This window comes from Pan troglodytes, chromosome 4 (assembly GCF_028858775.2).
Source record: "Pan troglodytes isolate AG18354 chromosome 4, NHGRI_mPanTro3-v2.0_pri, whole genome shotgun sequence".
Classification (NCBI taxonomy): Eukaryota; Metazoa; Chordata; class Mammalia; order Primates; family Hominidae; genus Pan; species Pan troglodytes.
This window is the reverse complement of record NC_072402.2, coordinates 53,870,088-53,883,639: the sequence shown is the minus strand read 5'-3', so window position 1 is coordinate 53,883,639 and position 13,552 is coordinate 53,870,088.

The window sequence follows — 13,552 nt, the reverse complement described above, 5'->3', positions numbered from 1 at the left end:
TTATTCCCCCAAATATGTTTTCCAAGCTTTTAGATTCTCTTCTTCCTCAGGAATGTTGATTATTCTTAGGTTTGGTCATTTAACATAATCCCAGACTTCTTGGAAGATTTGTTCATATTTTCTTATTCTTTTTTCTTTGTCTTTGTTGGATTGAGTTAATTTGAAGACCTTGTCTTCGAGTTCTGAATTTCTTTCTACTACTTGTTTGATTCTGTTGCTGAGACATTCCAGAGCATTTTGCATTTCTGTGTGTCCAATGTTTCCTGAAGTTTTGATTGTTTTCTTTATGCTATCTATTTCATTGAATATTTCTCCCTTCACTTCTCGTATCATTTTAAAAATTTCCTTACATTGGGCTTCACCTTTCTCTGGTGCCTCCCTGATTAGCTTGATGACTAACCTCCTGAATTTTTTTCAGGTAAATCAGGGATTTCTTCTTGGTTTGCATCTATTGCCGATGAGCTAGTGTGATTTTGGGGGGTATTAAATAACCTTGTTTTGTCATATTACCAGAGTTGGCTTTCTGGTTCCTTCTCACTTGGGTAGGCTCTGTCAGAGGAAAGGTCTAGGGCTGAAGGCTGTTGTTCAGATTCTTTTGTTTCCCTGTTCCCTTGATGTAGTATTCTCCCCCTTTTCCTATGGATGTGCTTCCTGAGAGCCAAGGTGTGGTGATTTTTATCGCTCTTCTGGATCCAGCCACCCAGCAAGTCTACCAGGCTCTGGGCTGGTACTGGATTGTCTGCGCAGTCCTGTGATGTGAACCGTCTGTGGGTCTCTCAGTCGTGAATACCAGAACAGTGTTTGGGGTGTCTCCCAGGTCCTGCAGGAACAATCCACTTCCTTCAGAGGGTTTGTGGGTCCTCTCAGGTTTCCTGATTTATTCCTGCAGTCGTTCTGGTTCCTCCACATGCTGCTCTGTCCGTCCGAGTCAAAGCTGCAATCTAGTCCTGCCACCTATCTGTCACGATCCCTAATGTCGAATGGATTTTAAAATGTAGTATTTATGGCCGGGTGCGGTGGCTCACGTGTGTAATCCCAGAACTTTGGGAGGCTGAGGTGGGTGGATCAGCTGAGGTCAGGAGTTCGAGACCAGCCTGGCCAACATGGTGAAACCCCCGTCTCTACTAAAAATAAAAAAATTAGCCAGGCACCGTGGCAAGCACCTGTAGTCCCAGCTACTCGGGAGACTGAGGCAGGAGAATCGCTTGAACCCGGGAGGCGGAGGTTGCAGTGAGCCGAGATCATGCCACTGCACTCCAGCCTGGGTGACAGAGTGAGACTCCATCTCAAAAAAAAAAAGTAGTATTTATATACAGTACTATTTGGCCTTACACACACACACACACACACACACACACACACACACACACACACACGGAGAGGAAATTCTAGGCCAGGCATAGTGGCTCACACCTATAATGCTCTGGGAGGCTGAGGCAGGAGATTCCGTGAGGCCAAGAGTTCAAGACCAGCCTTGGCAGCACAGCAAGACCTTGTCTCTACCCTCTACTGTCTTTAAACACCTAAACTACATGTTTCTGTCTTATTTTAAAAAGTTTGTTAATTGTAAAAACAAGAAAAAGACAGACTGTGAAGGATCGATATGTTATTTAATCATCAACTAATTACAGGGAAAAGATTGAAATGTAGCTCTCATAATAGGGAAGAATCCCACCCATCTGTCTACTTTTAAACCATGATAATACTCTGTCCCATTTTCTTATTTCATGTATCACAGTAAAAGTTATTTATCTATACAGCTAAGTTCTTTTTCCATATTAGCTCACATTGCCTTTGATTATAAGTGAGTGTCCCATGTTTGCTACCTGGCTCTTTTCAGCCATAAAAACATATCCTGGGGAGGCAGAGCAAGATAGCCAAACAGAAGCCATCATCCTCCCAACAGGAATACCAAATTTAACAACTATCTACACAAAAAAGCACCTTCATAAGAACAAAAAAGCACCTTCATAAGAACCAAAAATCAGATGAATGGTCACAGTGCTGGTGCTGAAGAGGGTAGAAAAGACAACCGTGAATCACCAACACCACCCCTCCACCATTCCCCAGTAGCAGCCATGTGGTGCAGATAGAGAATCTGTGCACTTTAGGGAGGGAGAACATAGCGATTGTGAAACTTTGCATTGGAACTCAGTGCTGTCAATATTAGGCAGAACTCAGCCAATGTCCACAGCAGAAGCATTCAGACCAGCCCTAGCTAAAGGGGAACCACACATGCCAACAGTCAGAACATGAGTTTCAGCAAGCCTCGCCACTGCAGGTTAAAGTGCTCTAGGGAACTAAATAAACTTGAAGTCTAGGCCACAAGGACTACAACTCCCAGGCAAGTCTGAGTGCTGTGCTAGGTGGGCTCAGAGCCAATGGACTTGGGGAGCATGCAATCTAGTAAGACACTAGCCAGGGCAGTTAGGCAGTTATGCACCACCCCTCTCACAAACCCAGGCACTGTAGCTTACAACTCTTAAAGATGATTTTGTCTTGCAATTGGATACCAGCTCAGCCACATTACAATAGGGCACCAGGCAGAGTTGAGAGGCCCCCCATTCCAGGCCTTAGCTCCCAGATGACATGCCTAGACACACCCTGGGCCAGAAGAGAAACTGCTGCCTTGAAGGAAAAAACCCAGTCCTGGCAGGATTCATGACCTGCTGATGGAAGGCTGGGCCCTGAATAATCAGCAGAGTAACCAAGTAGTACAGGCCATGGGTCTTGGATGAGACTAACGTGTTAGTGTCACGTGTGACCCATCATATTCCCAGCTGTGATGGCCATAGGGAGAAACTCCTTCTGATTAAGAAAAGGAGATGGAAAAATAAAGGGGACTTTGTCTTGCAGCTTAGGTACTAGCTTGGCCACGCTGGGGTAGAGCACCAAGCAGGGCTGTGGGGTTCCTGATGCCAGGCCTTGGCTCTTGTACAGCATTTCTGGACCTACCCTGGGCCAAAGGGGATGTCATTGCCCTGAAGGATGAGTCCCAGGCCTAGCAGCAGTCACCACAAGCTAACTGAAGAGTCCTTGGGCCTTAAGTGAACATCGTTGGCACCCTGGCAGTACTCCCTGTGGATCTGTGGTGGTGGTGGACACAGGGAGAGATACCTCTGCTTATGGAAAGGGGAGGGAAGAGTGGGAAGAACTTTGTCTTGTGGTTTTGGTACTACCTTAGCCACAGCAGAATAGAGCAGTAGGTTGAGTTCTAAGGTTTCTGACTCCAGGCCCTGGCCTTTAGACAGCATCTCTGGACCTGCTTGGGACCCAGGGGAACTAGCTGCCCTGAAGGGAAGGACACAAGCCTGGCTGGCTTCACCCCTTCTGACTGTAGAGCCCTAGGGGCTTGAGCAAACATAGGTAGTAGCCAGGTAGTAGTCACAGTGGGCCTTGTGCAAGACCTAGGGTTGTGTTGCTTTCAGGTATGGCCCAGTGCAGTCCCAGTCATGGTGGCCACAGGGGTCCATGTGTCACCCCTTTCCCAGCTACAGGCAGCTCAGCACAGGGAAAGAGACTCCATTTGTTTGGGAGAAAGTAAGAGAAGAGAACAAGAGTCTCTACTTGGTAATCCAGAAAACTCTTCCAGATCTTATCCAAGGCCACCAAGGTAGTACCTCTATGAGTCTGCAAGAACCACAGATGCAGTGACGAAAAACTTGGATCACAACACCCAAGACCTTTCAAATACCTGGAAAGCCTTCCCAAAAAGGATGAGTACAAACAAGCCCAGTCTGTGAAGACTACAATAAATACTTAACTCTTCAATGCTCAGACACTGACAAACATCCACAAACATCAAAACCATCCAGGAAAACATCCCCTCACCAAATAAACTGAATAATACACTAGCCACCAATCCCGGAGAGATAGAGACATGTGACCTTTAGACAGATAATTCAAAATAGCTCTTTGAGGAAACTCAAAGAAATTCAAGATAACACAGAAGAGGAATTCATAATCCTATCAGATAAATCTAACAAAGAGATTGAAATAATTTAAAAGAATCAAGCAGAAATACTGGAGTTGAAAAATATAATTGAGACACTGAAGAATGCATCAGAGTCTCTTAATGGCGGAACTGATCAAGCAGAAGAAAGAATTACTGACCTTGACAACAAGCTGTTTGAAAACACACATTCACAGGAGACAGAAGAAAAAAGAATAGAAATGAATAAAGCACACCTACAAGATATACACAATAGCCTCAACAGGACAAATTTAAGAGTTATTGGCCTTAAAGAAAAGGTAGAGAGAGGAGTAGAAAATTTAGTCAAAGGAATAATAACAGAGAACTTCCCAAACCTAGAGAAAGATATTAATATTCAAGTACAAAAATATTTGACCCAAAGAAGACTACCTCAAGACATTTAATAATCAAATTCCCAAAGGTCAAGGATAAAGAAAGGACCCTAAAAGCAACAAAAGGAAAGAAACAAATAACATACAATGGAGCTCCAAAATATCTGGTAGCAGACTCCTCAGTAGAAACCTTACAAGCCAGGAGAGAGTGGCATGACATATTTAAAGTGCTGAAGGAAAAAAAAAAAAACTTTTATCCTAGAATAGTATATCCAGCAAAAATATCCTTCATGCATGAAGGAGATACAAAGACTTTCCTAGAAAAACAAAAGCCACAGGATTTCACCAATACCAGACCTGTCCTACAATAAATGCTAAAGGGAGTTCATCAATCTTCAAGAAAAGGATGGTAATGAGCAAACAATAAGTCACCTGAAGGCACAAAACTCACTAGTAATAGTAACTACACAGAAAAACACAGAATATTATAATGCTGTAATTGTGATATGTAAAGTACTCATATCTTAAATCGAAAGATGAAAAGATGAACCAATTAAAAATAATAACTACAATAACTTTTCAAGATATACACAGTATAATAAGATATAAATGGAAACAACAAAAAGTTAAAAAGGAGGGAAATGAAGTTAAGTGTAGAATTTTTATTAGTTTTCTTTTTGCTTGTTACTTTGTTTGCTTATGCAATCAGTGCTATCATCAGTTTAAAATAATGGGTTATGGCCAGGCGCAGTGGCTCACGCCTGTTATCCCAGCACTTTGGGAGGCCAAGGCAGGCGGATCACCTGAGGTCAGGAGTTCAAGACCATTCTGGCCAACATGATGAAATCCCGTCTTTATTAAAAATACAAAAATTAAGGCTGGGCGTGGTGGCTCACGCCTGTAATCCCAGCACTTTGGGAGGCCGAGGAAGGTGGATCACAATGTCAGGAGTTCAAGACCAGCCTGGCCAATATGGTGAAAGCCTGTCTCTACTAAAACTACAAAAATTAGCCAGGCACAGTGGCAGGTGCCTGTAATCCCAGCTACTCAGGAGGCTGAGGCAGTAGAATCGCTTGAACCCAGGCAGCAGAGGTTGCGCCACTGCACTCCAGCCTGGGCAACAGAGTGAGACTTTGTCTCAAAAAAAAAAAAATACAAAAATTAGCTGGTGATGGTGGCAGGCACCTACAATCCCAGCTACTCGGGAGGCTGAGGCAGGAGAATTGCTTGAATCTGGGAAGCAGAGGTTGCAGTGAGCCGAGATCACTCTATTGCACTCCAGCCTGGGGGATAAGAGCAACTTTGTCTCAAAAAATAAATAAATAAATAAATAAATAAATAAATAAATAAATAAATAAAACAAAAGGGTTATAAGATAGTATTTGCAAGCCCCGTGGTAGCCTCAAATCTAAAAATATACAACAGATGCCAAAAAAAAAAAAAAAAAAAAAAGAAAAAGAAAGAAATTAAGACATACCACCACAGAAAATAACTTTCACTAATAGGAAGTCAGGAAGGAAGAGAGACTACAAAACAATTAGAAAACAAATAACAAACTGACAAAAGAAAGTCCTTACTTATCAGTAATAACATTGAATGTAAAAGGAATAAACGTTCCAATTAAAAGACATAGAGTGGCTGAATAAATAAAAAAATAATATCCAACGATCTGTTGCCCACAAGAAATACATTTTGCCTGTAATGACACACACAGACTGAAAATAAAGCGATGAGAAAAGATAATCCATGCAAAGGGAAACCAAAAAAGGGCAGGAGTAGCTATACTTATATCAGACAAAATAGATTTCAAGACAGAATCTATAAGAAGATACAAAGAAGGTCATTATAGAATGATAAAGGAGTCAATTCAGCAAAAGGATATCACAATTGTAAATATATGTGCACTAAACACTGGAGCACCCAGATGTATGAAGCAAATATTATGAGAGCTAAAGAAAGAGATAGACCCCAATACAATATTAGCTGGAGACTTCAACACTCCACTTTCAGGATTGGACAGATCTTCCAAATAGAAGATCAGTGAAGAAATGTTGAACTTAATCTGCCCTATAGAACAAAGGGACCTAATAGATATTTACAGAATATTTCATCCAACGGTTGCAAAATACACATTCTTTTCTTCATCACATGGATCGTTCTCAAGAATAGACCATATGTTATATTACAAAACGCATCTTAAAACATTCGGGAAAAATAACATCAAGCATCTTCTCTGACCACAAACTCACCATTCACCCCGCCCCTCCCATCCCTCCTGGTCCTGCACTCTTAAAGCCGAAACACTGGGCTCACCTTTCACATTTCCCTCAAGCTCAGGCCAGGGTGTTTCTTTCCTTTTCTCATCTGGAATTACCTGTTGGGCACACTCTTCTCCCTCATTTTCTGTCTGGCAAACATCCCCTTATTGTTCATGACGCAGCTGATATTATCTCCCCTTTAAAGTCTCTGCTTAAGTCCTACCACAGCCCAGATAGAGCTATTTCTCCTTTCTGTCCCTGAATTGTACAGGCTAAAAACTTCTTCCTTCCTTTCTCTCTCTTTCTTTCTTTCTCTTTCTGCAGAGCTAGCTGAGGTTTTATTTTGGACCATTAAAAAAAAAAAAAAAAGAAAAGCAATTGAATTGTTTTGTAGCTGGAGACATGGGCATGGGGGATCCCCAGGCAGTAAACTCCCCTGAAGGTGGGCTGAGGGCTAGGGCTGAGCCTCAGGTGGGTCTCCCATTCCCTGTGCTCCCCTGCACAGCCGCCTCCCTCGCGTGCTCTGGGGCAGCCGCAGGACGGACAGGCTGGGAGGGGCTGCCGCCTCCGCTGTTCACTTGAGCAGGACGTCAGAGGACTCGGACACCAGCTTCCCATCGCGGGTCTCAATCTTCTTCACAATCATGGCACTGATGGAGCAGGTGCGGCTGAAAGCGCAGGAGCCCGCACCAGAGCCAAAACTGGAGCCCAGGCCGTAGCTGAGGCCGGGGCTTGTGAGGCCCCCATAGGTCGAGCTCAGACCACCCGCATAGCCGCTGGTGGTCTTCGTACGGATACTCATGTTCTGCATCCCAGACTCCAGCCGGCTCTCCTCGCCCTCCAGCAGCTGTAGGTGGCGATCTCGATGTCCAGGGCAGCTTGACGTTCATCAGCTCCTGGTACTCACGCAGCTGCCGCCCATGTCCTGCTTGGTCCACTGCAGGGCGGCCTCCAGCTCAGACAGTTTGGCGTTGGCATCCTTAACGGCCAGCTCCCCACATTACTCGGCATCTCTGATGGCGGCCCCCAGGGAAGCCCTCTGGCCTTTGAGGCCCTCAGTCTCAGCCTGGAGCCGGCTTATGTTCCAGTTCATCTGGGAGATCTCAGTCTTTGTATGCCGCAGGTCAACCCCGTGCTTCCCAGACAGCGTCTGGAGCTCCTCATACTTGATCTGGTACATGCTCTCAGCCTCAGCCCAGCTGCTGTTGGCGATCTCCTAGTACTGCACCTTGACCTCAGCGATGACACTATGTCCAGGGAGCGGCTGTTGTCCATGGACAGCACCACAGACGTGTCCGAGATCTGGGACTGCAGCTCCCGGATCTCCTCTTCATACAGCTGCCTGAGGAAGTTGATCTCCTCAGTCAGCCCTTCCAGAAGAGACTCCAGCTCTACCTTGTCATGTAAGCTTTATCCACATCCTTCTTGATGAGGACAAATTCATTCTCCATCCCTGTACGCTTATTGATCTCATCTTCGTACTTGTTCTTGAAGTCCTCCAGCAGCCCCTGCATGTTGCCAAGTTCTGCCTCCAGCTTCAGCTTCTCCTGGCCCAGAGTTTCCAGCTGCCACCTAAAGTTGTTCATTGATGTAGCTCTCAAACATGTTGTCCATGTTGCTCTGAGCCATCTTCTCCTGCTGCAGGAGGCTCCAATTGGTCTCCAGCATCTTGTTCTGCTGCTCCAGGAACTGTACCTTGTCTATGAAGGAGGCAAACTTGTTGTTGAGTGTCTTGATCTGGTTCTTCTCCTGGGTGTGGTGTCCTGGATGTTGGAGTCCATCTCCAGTTAAGGGAGTTCAGCAGGCTCTGGTTGACCGTGATGGTGGTGATGCCTTCCATGCCACTGGCCCCATTAAAGCCTCTGCCCAGGCCACCCCGAAAGCTGCTGCTGCCCACTTAAGAGAAGCTCGAGGAGTTGATGTGGGCACCTTGTAGGACTTCTGGGTCATCCTGATGGACACGGTGGAGGCAGGAGTGGAGGCAGGTGGCCTGAACCAGGCAGAGATTCCAGAAGGAGAGGACAAGCTGCTTCTTGGTATTTATTTATTTATATTTTAAATTCAAGGGAACATGTGCAGGTTTGTTATACAGGTAAACTTGTGCCACGGGGGTGTGTTGCATAGACTGTTTCATCACTCAGGTATTAAGCCTAGACCCTTTCATTATTTTTCCTGATCCTCTCCCTCCTCCCAGACTTCACCCTTAGACCCCAGTGTCTGTTGTTCCCTCTATATGTCCATGTGTTCTCATCATTTAGCTTTCACTTATAAGTGAGAACATATGTTATTTGGTTTTCTGTTCCTGTGTTAGTTTGCTAAGGATAATAGCCTCCAGCTCCATCCAGGTTCCTGCAAAGGGCATGATCTTGTTCTTTGTTATGGCTGCTTGTATTCCATGGTGTATCTGTGCCACACTTTCCTTATTCAGTCTACCACTGGTGGGCATTTAGGTTGATTCCATGTCTTTACTACTGTGAATAGTGCTGGAGTGAACATACGTGTGCATGTGTCTTTATGATAGAATGATTTATATTTCTTTGGGTATATACCCTGTAAAGGGATTGCTGGATCAAATGGTAGTTCTGTTTTTAGCTCTTTGAGGAATCACCACATAGCTTTCTACAGTGATTGAACTAATTTACACTCCCACCAACAGTGTATAAGCATTCTTTTTCTCTGCAACCTTGCCAGCATCTGTTTTATTTCTTGACTTTTTAATAATAGTCATCTGACTGGTGTGACATGAAATCTCACTGTGATTTTGATTTACATTTCTCTAATGATCAGTGATGTTGAGCTTTTTTTCATGTGCTTTCTGGCCGCATGTATGCCTTCTTCTGAAAAGTGTTCATGTCCTTTGCCCACTTTTTAATGTTTTTTTCTTATAAATTTGTTTAAGTTCTTTATAGATGCTAGATATCAGACCTTTGTTAGATGCATAGTTTCTAAAAATTTTCTCTCATTCTATAAACTGTCTATTTATGCTCTTGATAGTTTCTTTTGCTGTACAGAAGCTCTTTAATTATATCCCATTTGTCAATTTTTGCTTTTGTTGCAATTGCGTTTGGCATCTTTGTCACGAAATCTTTGCCTGTTCCCATGTCCACAATGGTATTACCTAGGTTGTCCTTCAGGGTTTTTATAGTTTGGGGGTATACATTTAAGTCTTTAGTCCATCGTATGTGGTATAAGGAAAAGGTCCAGTTTCTACTGTCTCTACTAAAAATACAAAAATTAGCCAGGTATGATGGCAGGTATCTATAATCCCAGCTACTCAGGAGGCTAAGGCAGGAGAATTGCTTGTACCCGGAAGGCAGAGGTTGCTGTGAGCTGAGATTGCGCCTCTGTACTCCAGCCTGGATGACAGAGCGATACTCCCTCTCAAAACAAACAAACAAGCAAACAAACAAAAACTATTTGTTTAACAGCAGAATATCTGACTTGACTTGTTTGCATGTTTGTTGCCCTCTATCCAAGTGAAAATCTCTGTGGGGATTGGTATTATCTGACTTTATTTTTATATTCTAGCACAGCAGTTGGCATATAGTAGGAGTTTAACAAATTGTTGAATGATTGACTAAACCACTAAAGAGTGAGCAGAGGAAGAGAACTTATAACAATAGCACATACTTATTCAGTGCTTCGTTCATTCATTCATTCATTCAATAACAGTTATTGAACTCCCGTAATATGCCAGCCATTGTTCTAGGCACTTGCAGTGAACAAAACAGAGAAAATCATCTCCCCTTGAAGAGATTACTTTCTCATGAGGAAGACAGTCAATAAATAATATTAATAGTAACTAAATGCATTGTATAGCATGTTAGAAGGTAATAAGTGCTGTATAGGAAAAAGAAAGATGAGGGTGCAGGCTGCAGTACTGAAAAAGTGAGATTTGAACAAAGGAGGGAATTGAAGGGTCTAGCCAAGCAGTTATTTTGGGAACAGTCCCTTAGGCAGAGAAAAATAAATGAAGAACCCTAAGATGGAAATGCACTTACAATGGTCCAGTGACCAGCAAGGAGGCCAGTGTGGCTGGAGCAGAGGGAACAAAGTGGGGATTGGTAGGCGGTGAGGACAGAGAAGCAATGACAGGGTTTTTACGCTCAGTGAAACCAGAAACCATTGTAGGGTTCGGAATAAAAGAGTTACATGATCTGATTTATATTAAGAGATGACTTTGGCTGCTATTTGGACAAGAAGTTTTAGGGAAGCAAAGGCAGAAACAGAGAGTCAGACAGGAAGCTATTCCAGGAATCCAGGCATGAGATGATAAGGGCCCAGGATTGGTCAGATTCTGGTTATACTTTGAGAGGAAGCCAGCAGGATTTCTTGTTGGATTTGGCGTTGAGTGAGAGAGAAAGGACCTGAGGATGACTCTCAGGTTTTTAGCCTGAATAACTGGAAGGAAAGCACTGCTCTAAAAGCTTTCCCTGTTTTAACCCATCTAATATCCCACAATAACTGGATAAAGAAGTATTGTTTCCATTTTCAGTTGGGACACTAAGAGACAGAGAAGCTGTCCAGGTTATAGAGCTAGCAAGAAACAGAGTCAGGATTTGACCAGGCAGGCTGGTTCCAGAGCCTGTGCTCCCAACCAGTGTACCACGCTTCCTCTCCATGACAGCATCTAGTAGGATGAAAGGCTTTTTATACAGGGATAATATAATAATATTATAATCTAGGCAAATATTATTATAATATAATCTAGACTATATTATAATCTAGGATAATATTATAATCTAGGAAAAATTATTCGGGTCTGAACAAGGAGGGTTGCCACAAGAATAAAAAGAAAGGCATACTTTCATGGGCAAGATAACCCAAAATGGGCAAAAGACACACTGACCAGAATTTGTGCAACTTTTAAGATAGTAGGCACAAGAGGGCTCCTGTCCGTAATCCCAGTGCTTTGAGAGGCTGAAGTGGGAGAATTGTTTGACGCTTGGAGTTCAAGACCAGCCTGGGCTACATAACAAGACCTCGTCTCTACAAAAGATAAAAAAAATTATCCAGGCATGTTGCCACTCCGGAAGCTGAGGCAGGAAGATTGCTTGAGCCCAGTAGTGTGAGGTTACTGTGAGCTATGAAGGTGCGACTGTGCTCCAGCTGGGGCAACAGAGGAAGACCCATCTCTTATTAAAAAAATAAAAGGAACACAGTAGCTCCGAGTTTACATCTCCACATTGAAATACTCAGATGCTTATATCATTCTTATTTAAGTTGTAAGGACTATGTACAGAGTGTCCTTTTGTGTGGCCTGGGCACTTAGAGATACTTACCTCATATCAAGCTTTCTCCCTTTAGTAACCAGAGTACATCCCAAACTAATTGAATCCTGTAGGTCCTAGAATACAAACAAGGTGCAGCAATGTTTTAATAATGCTGTAGTTTGAATATAGGCAAAAATGTTCATATTTAGATTTGAAGAGTGTTATAGTTTGTAACTTTGTTGAGTTATAGGTACATGTGCAGCCTGACCTGATACTGGCTGTCAATAAAAAGTATGAACATGCCCAGCCAGTGCCAGGAAAGTAAGAGCCCTTTGGCCCTCTCTCTGGGGCAGCCTGGTATAAAAGACATGTTGTGTGGCCTGTTATATTGTGGTTGTATCTGCTAGAAACATCTGGAGGAATTTCTATCTCCACCCCCTCCCCAATCATCATGTGTCTTATGCTGCCTGAAACAAAGAGAACCATAACCCTTGCTCTCATTTAATCTAGGGACCTACCTTCAACTCCACACTCAAATCTGAGTCTATTTCTCTGTGCAAGGGGCCACTTCCTTAGTGAAAAAATAAAACGGCACTTACTTTCACCTACAGAACTAGTCAATACAAACCAGAACTGTGTGAATTAAAGATAGGCTTTAACTCTTCTAAAGAGAAAAATAAGTATTCCTGTCTATTTTAGGTAATACTTTGTGTGGCAGACTGTATTTTCCAAGTACAATATTTCTCCCATCCTACATGTACTTACAAGGTAGCTTTTACACTCTTCCCATTGAGGGACATGGTCTGTGTCCTCTCCTCTTGAAAATGGGTGGGCTTTTGTACAGGGGAAGTGATATTCCCTGACTTCTATGGCTAGGCTATAAAAGGCAATACTGCTTCCATTCTGTTCACTGGAATGCTTACTCCTGAAGCCTTCGGTCTGACTTCCCTGAGACTGCCATGCTGTGAGGAAGCTCAAAGTAGCCCAAGGGGAAAGACCACACAGAGAGGACTTGAGACTACACAGAGATCTCCAGCCATCCCCCACTGCCTCAACCTCCTGGTTCCTGGTTAAGCCACAGTCTGACTGCAATTGCACCAGGGACCCCAAACAATAACCACTCGACTTCTCAAATCATTGATCCTTCAAAGTGGTAAGAGATGTAGCCTTGATGTAGCTGTAAGTCATCAAATTTAGGAGTGATTTGTTAGTCAATAATAGATAAACTGTAACAGCTTGAGAAACAACAATACTATTTATATAAAGATAACAAAGGCTATACAAATAGTATACTGATGGAAAAATATATGCTAAATATATACACTGAATTATAATATATAGACTATATATTTTAAATTATATTAGTGTATCAATCATTTTGAATGAATCTATTATATATAATACATTATATATAACTTATGTGTATATATATTCATCCAAAAGTAATGATTTAATCATTTGCTGATGCCAGGCACAGTGCTGGCCCTAAATAAGAGTGTTCAATCACTTTTCCATTTAGACACTTGAAGAATTATATGTACTTCTGTGCAAAATAATGGCCCATCATGGTGGTGGATTCTCAGTGGGTGAGGTTACATCAGGTGCTTACTCAAACGTCACCTCTTACCTTCTTTCTTACTAATAGAATCTAATTTTGTTGGAGATGACAATGTGCCCATCTAGAAAATTAGTTCACAGCTTCTCCTGCAGCCAGAGATGGCCATGAGGCAGTTTTGACCATTGAGATGTAAGTGGAAGTTGTTGTGTGGGACTCCT